At 47.1% G+C, this 6,862-nt stretch overlaps 1 long non-coding RNA gene across 1 annotated transcript; it reads left to right on the plus strand.

Annotated features, from left to right (window-relative positions):
* Positions 1 to 1,026: 1,026 nt before the first annotated feature.
* LOC132536931 (uncharacterized) lies at positions 1,027 to 3,874 on the plus strand. Its single transcript, XR_009548459.1, has 3 exons — positions 1,027 to 1,411; positions 2,614 to 2,672; positions 3,727 to 3,874. It is a non-coding gene; the product is annotated as an uncharacterized LOC132536931 (long non-coding RNA).
* Positions 3,875 to 6,862: the final 2,988 nt, after the last annotated feature.

A 6,862-nucleotide genomic window follows, 5' to 3' on the forward strand; every position in this document is an offset into this window, starting at 1 on the left:
AATTTCTCTATCCAAAATAAAATATTTCACAAAGAACTGATAGAATGTAATAAATATAAAATGTTGGGTTGTCAGAAAAGTCATGGCACATTTCTGCATTGAACAGAAAACTATGTCATGACTTTTTCAACAACCCAATAGACGCAAAGGTGATTCCTGTCAGGCCCCCAGATGCCAGGTTGAGTCCCTGGGCACCAACATCAGCCAGCACTGAGCAGTGGTGGTGGTGGGGAAGGCTGTTCTAGAATTAGAATGTTAAATAATCCTATTCATTCACTCATTCATTCATTCACTGAGAATCTTTGTATCCTGGGTGCAGGAACCACAGGGCAAGAAAGGTGACCAGTTGCTTAGTAAATGCTGCCAGTTAACTGACTGAATGAACCAAATCCCAGGAGAGTAGCTGAGTTGCTTCTTCCCCCGCCCTTCCCTTTACTGGTCCTGGCCATCTGATTCTCATTACTCCTACAGCTCGGGAAGCCTTTCTGCTTTGGGTGTTTTATAAACCTCGCATGCGTACGTTCACATTTTAACCATAAATCCACAGAGTTTTGGGGCTGGAAAATTCAAGTCGAGGAGTTTGGGGGGAGGAGAATAAGAACTACCCAGCGGTCCGAAGCCTTGGCGGCGCTGCCCTGGAATTAGGAGGAGGAAAGAAAGCCTCTGGGCGGGCGCCCCTTGACCACCACCCCCCCTGACCCCACCCAGGGTGGGAGGTGGCCCTGGGCTGAGACATCCATCAGAGAGGGAGAGGGGGCGATCCCGATCCTTTCTGGAGCCCCCGCATTCCGGCCTTGCAGCGCCCCCGGAGGTGGCGCCTTGAGGAGGCTGTGCGCCTTCTGTGTTTTTGGAGCTGCAAGAGAGGGGGGTTGGGGGGGCAGTGCGTGTCCCTTTAAGAGCCGGAGCGCAGCCCCCGCCTTGGAGGCGCCCAGAGCCTCACAAAAGAACAGGATGTTGTTGATTTGTCACCAAACCACAGAGAGGAAATGATTGTAAATTTCCTTTAAACATCCCCACCGCGCTCAGGCCGCCCCCGCTTCCGCCTCCGCCACCCCCGCCCGGCCCGGCGCAGCGGGGCCTCGGTGCTCCCGCGGGGCGCCCGCTCTCCGGCCTCCCCAGCCAGGCCACGGGCGCTGGCCGGCTCCCGGGCGCCTGCGGGACACCCCCCCAGCCCCCGCCTGCCCCCCCTGTCCCCCCCCCCCCCCCCCCCGGCCTCGGCCCCGGCCCCGGCCCTGGCGTTCCAGTTGCTTTCTTCTGATTATTTGTTCAACAGCTGCTGCAGAGTCTGGGCCTCAGCTCCGTGTGGACCCGAGCGCAACCCTTCGTTCTTCGGCCTCTTCCATTAACAAGCCCGACCAGCTCGTGGCCCCTCAGTTTGACCTCGCAGCTTACTCACCCACCTGTAATCCCTGTGAGAATGTGTGTGTGTGGGGAGGGCGGTGAGGATAGATATAAAAACCCAGTTGATCTTATTGTACCAAAGTAAAAGACTGGGGTGGGTGGGGGGCAGAATACAGGTCCAAAAAGGATGATAGAGGACTTAGTGGGGGTTGTATTGTTATATGGAAAACTGGGAGATGTTATGCATGTACAAACTATTGTATTTACTGTCGAATGTAAAACATTAATTCCCCAGTAAAGAAAAAAAAAAGATATAAAAACCCAGTTGAGAGGACGTGAATGGCAGAAAGTGACCAGCTCCTGACGGCCTGGTACACCCTATCTCAGTTTGGGTCATCCCGGAGTGTTTGGTTTGTAACCATGGAGCCATACTGCCGCTGGAACATTCTAGAAATCTAGTCATAAGGGACGGTGTGTGACAGACAATTACACAGAGAAGTCCAAACGCAGCAATGACTAAGATCAAATTATTCCAAAGAAGCATGATGCCCTACCACAGCACCCCTCTTTCAGATGCTGCTCCAACTGTGCCTTTTGGCACCCATGGCTCTTAAGCTCCTGCACCTCAAACTCCCCCCCCCCCCCCAACACTACCCCAACCCCTATTGGTTTTTTGTAGACATTCTGGGTGGAGTTAATGTTTGCTCCCAACCCGGGTGCATGGTGGTCCAGGGAGGAGCTGCCTTCTTGTACACTGTTCTTTCCAAACAACTAATTCTTAGGGTCCACCATGGCTGGCGTGGGTCTAATGGGCCAGTGTATTGAAACCTCCAGTTTATATCCTAAGCACTGTGCTGTCACACTCTAATCCAACTTTAATTCTTAAACACCCTCCATGAAATAAATTTTGCCATTCCTTTGATTCAGCCGACAACATGGACATTTGGGGTTCAGAGAGGTTGAGGGATTAGCTCAGCTCACACAGGGTCAGTAGAAATATTCTGGCTAACTGAGAGTGCTCAGTCATCACCACTAATTGGAGGGGCTGGCATTTCACTTTATTTTCTGGTGATGAGGGCGGTCTCATTGATAAGATGGTACTGGAAAGGGTCTGAGATTCTGAGCCCTGCAACTCTCTGAAAGTTTTGTTTTAGGTGACAATCATCTGATTACTGAAGGTCTTTCTTTATGTTGAGGGGATGGATAGTGAAGGTCACGGTCACCTCAACTTCTGGTGAGCTTTAAACCAGATTTCACTTTTTTTGCTTCCAGGATTATCGCTGGGGCTCCGTGCCACCTGCTTCACCACTCACAAAGTGGACCCCCTGCAGGTGGGGAACTGGATCCTTGAGTGGGTCCTTGCACTTAGTACTATTTGCGCTTAACCTGGTGCACTACTACTCAGCTCCAGTGATTGCACTCTCTTGGAAAAGAAAATTTGACTTCCCTTTTGAGGCTGAATGAGAACTTGAGTGGCTTGAAGGAAGAAGAGGAACTGATGCAGGGATTTAAATTCTTCCCAGTCTATTTGAATGAGAATATAAGATCCTTTAAAAATATCTTTGGCAGGATGGGAAGATAACATAGTAGTTATACAAAAGACTTTCATACCTGCAAGTCTCAAGACCCAGGTTCAATCCCCAGCACCAGCATAAGCCAGCACTGAGCAGTACTCTAGTTAAAAAAATTTTTTAATTTATTTGGCACTGATGTGTAAATAGTATTTTTGAATTGAAAGACCTTAAATTATGATTCTAAACTCTAAAGAGAAGGTAAAGATTGTGAAGTGGATAGGAGTGGAGGGAGAGTAGTGTCTCCTGAAAGCAGTTAATGTTGTCACCTGCCTGCTATGTGCCATCACTACACCAGGTGCCCTGTATTAATGTGTGTGTGTGTGTGTGTGTGTGTGTGTGTGTGTGTATTAGCACCAGCTAGAGAACCAGAGCATCATTCTCGACATGGGATACTGGGGATTAAACTCAGGACCTCATGCTTTCAAGTTCAGCACCATACTCACCGCACCTTCCAGGCCCTCAAGTGTTTGCCTTCTCACTTGACTCTTAAGACATAACCATTTTTAAAAATAATTTATTCTTAACCTTATTTATTTTACTTGACTGAAAAGAGAGAAATTTAGAGGGAAGAGGGAGATGGGGGGGGAGAGAGAGAGAGAGAGAGAGAGGGCGCAACACCTGCAGACTTGCTTCATCATTTGTGAAGCTTACCTTTTGCAAGTAGGGATGAGGGGCTTGAACCTGGTTCCTTGCGCACTTAAACAGGTGCACCACTACCTGGCACCATGAGCTATCCTGAGGTGAAAAATTGGTACTCAGAGAGGCTTGGGCACCTATATAACCAAGCTGGGCTTTGCATCTCTCCCTGCAGGTCCCCTTGTCTATGCAAAAGGAAGTCATCCAGGTGCCTCAGAAGTGGGACTGCAGTGCTTGCCATCATTTGGTTAAGGAAAGCCAAGCAGGTCCTCATGGTAGTGGATTTTAAGAGACAAATAAAATGACCTTTTGCTCTTTTGTGCCACAGTTGTCTGCAGTTTCTCAATCCTGAACACATTTGTCCATGAATTTCCGGAGCAGCTGCCCTATCTCCACCTGTCCTGCTCGCTTTTATAGATTGCCAATCACTGGACCACGCGGGCTCCAGCACTTGGGTGGGAGAGCTATCTGGTTAATTATTTCTATTCCCTAGGTGAGGAGCACAGGGGACCTGCATGTGGAATGACTGAGCTGAGCAGTCTGACTGGGCAGTCGAAGCAGGGCAGCAGGGGTCAGGACTCTCAGTCTCCACCACTGCTCAGTTCTTGGGAAGGAAGAACCTGGGGGCAGTCCGTCCATCAGATAGATAGATGTCTCTCAGCATCAGTTTCCTAACCTGGGAAGAACTTTGGCCTACATGGTCTTTGATGTTCTTTAAAACATTTAAAAGATATTTATTTTTTAAAATTTTATTATTTATTTCTTTTTAAAGAATATTTGTTTATTTTCTCTTTTGTTGCCCTTGTTTTATTGTTGTGGTTATGATTGTTGTCATTGATGTCATCGTTGTTAGATAGGACAGAGAGAAATGGAAAGAGGAGGGGATGACAGAGAAGGGGAGAGAAAGATAGACACCTGCAGACCCATTTCACCGCCTGTGAAGCGACTCCCCTGCAGGTGGGGAGCCAGGGGCTCGAACTAGGATTTTTATGCCAGTCCTTGCGCTTTGCGCCACCTGCACTTCACCTGCTGTGCTACCGCCGACTTCCTTATTACTTCTTTCTTTTATTTGACAGGACAGAGAGAAAGTAAAGGGAAAGGAGATACAGAGAAGGAGAAAGAGAGACACACCTGCAGCACTAACTCTGCACTTGTGAAGCCTCTTCCCCCCCATATGTGGCTACCAGAGGCTTGCACCTGTGTCCTTATGCATAGTAATGTGTACATTACTGGATCCCCCATCACCCAGCTCTTAAATTTATTTAGTAATGATAGAGAGGAACAAGAGAACCAGAGTACCACTCTGGCACATGCAATTCTGGGGATTGAATTTATGCGTGTAAATCCAGTGTTCTAGCTAGCTACTGCACAGTCTCCAGGGCTGCAGCCTTTGGTGTCCTTTCCAGTCATCCTCATTTGAATAGCTTCTATTTATCCATTCAGTTAATATTTATCTATCTATTTTTTTTAAAAGATTTTATTTATTTATTAATGAGAAAGGTAGGAGGAAGAAAAAGAACCAGACGTAACTCTGGTACATGTGCTGCTGGGGGATCGAACTCAGGACCTCATGCTTGAGCCTCTAGTGACTTAGCCACTGTGCCACCTCCCGGACTACTCAGTTAATATTTAATAAACACCCAGGCACCTCTGTCATAGAGCAATCAAAACAAAAACTTCCTATCAAATATAGTATCTTCTTGGAGTTCACCTTTCGGGTAAAGGAGACATCGCCCCACCCACAATTAAATTATGCATATACACATATGAAGTGTCAGGTAGCACTTTGTACTATGGATAAAAATAAAGAGCATAAGGTGAGGAATGCAGTGTGTTTATGATAGAAGGGTTGTTTTTATCACAGTGTGTTTTATTTAGGGTGGTAAGGAAAGGTGCATTGATAAGATGACAATTGAATTGTTGTTATTAACCAGAGCACTACTCAGCTCTGGTTTGGGGTGGTTCTGGGAATTGAGCCTGGGATCTTATAGCCTCTGGCATGGACGTCTTTTTGCATAACCATTAAGCTGTCTTCCTCAGCCCTATTATTATTTTTCAACTTATTTTATTTACCAGAACACTGCTCTGCTCTGGTTTATGGTGGTGCTGGGCATTGAACCTGGGACTCACTGCCTCAGGCATGAAAGTCTTTTTTACATAGCCATCAGGCTATCTCTCCAGCCTGATAATTGGCCTTTGAAAAGGAAGGGAAGTTGTAAACTATGTTGTTTTCTGGGAGATTACTTAGACAGGTTGGAAAGGCTAAACTAAAGACCTGGAGGTGGGAGTGTGTCACCTAACACTTTGTCAGATACCTGTGCTAAGTGCTTTATGTTGTATATTTAATCCTGTTATCTCTTGTGCTTTATTTAAAGAAGTCAAGATTCAGAAAGGTTAGTGATTTGCCCAAGGCCACACAGCTTAATCATCATGCTTTTTCCCATGGTTGGAGTGAGGTGGTGGGTATTGAGGTCAGGAATGGCCAAATTGACTTCTGGTCCCTGAGTTGCATAGTTTGGGGGGAAAGAGCTCAGGGCCTGAAGTTCTGTTTTGTGAGTAGAAAAAAGTCATGTTTGGTGCTGGAAAGTCTCATGTTGTGTTTATGGCAGCAGGAGGAGAACACCTTCAGCTTAGTGTAAACAAGAGAAATGGGAATGTGGTGTAGCCTGAATCCCTGTGCCCCTCCTTCCTTTTAACTTCCCCACGATGGGCCCAGCACAGCACGCTGTATTATATAGCCATGATTACAAGACTTGGATTAGTGAGCTGAGATTTATAGGGCAAACAGGAGGCAAAGGAGCAAACGACATGTCTTTTATTTGCAGGCAAACTCCCAAATTGCCATTTGCTCCTCTTCTCTTCCTGACTCTATCACCTACTCCGCTTAATTAGATCACGGCCACCCACATCCTCATCATTTTCCAGCACCTGCTTAGCCTGCTGTTCAGCAGAGTTTTCTCAAAGCACATCCCCTGTCCAGACCAGGGAACATGAGTCAGAAGCCTGACAAACAGAGGCCCAGAAGGGTACCTTGGCATCAGGCACTAGAGTCAGCAAGTCCGTCTCCCCTCCCCCCTCCCCCCCCAATCTGGAGTAGAATGGAATGGGTTGGGAGAGTTGAACCCAGGGGCACTGAGAGGAAGCTCAGTTCCCCACTAAGCACCTTCTTTGTTGTGGGGAGCATAGAGTGGATTCCCTAAATAGCTAGTTGCCTCAGCACACATTCTAAAATCAAATAGAAAGAGTTCAAATCAGTCCTCAAATACTGAACCAATGTTCAGAGTCCCTTTTCTTTCTCTCTCCCTTCCTTC

Source organism: Erinaceus europaeus, chromosome 2, assembly GCF_950295315.1.
Source record: "Erinaceus europaeus chromosome 2, mEriEur2.1, whole genome shotgun sequence".
Lineage (NCBI taxonomy): Eukaryota > Metazoa > Chordata > Mammalia > Eulipotyphla > Erinaceidae > Erinaceus > Erinaceus europaeus.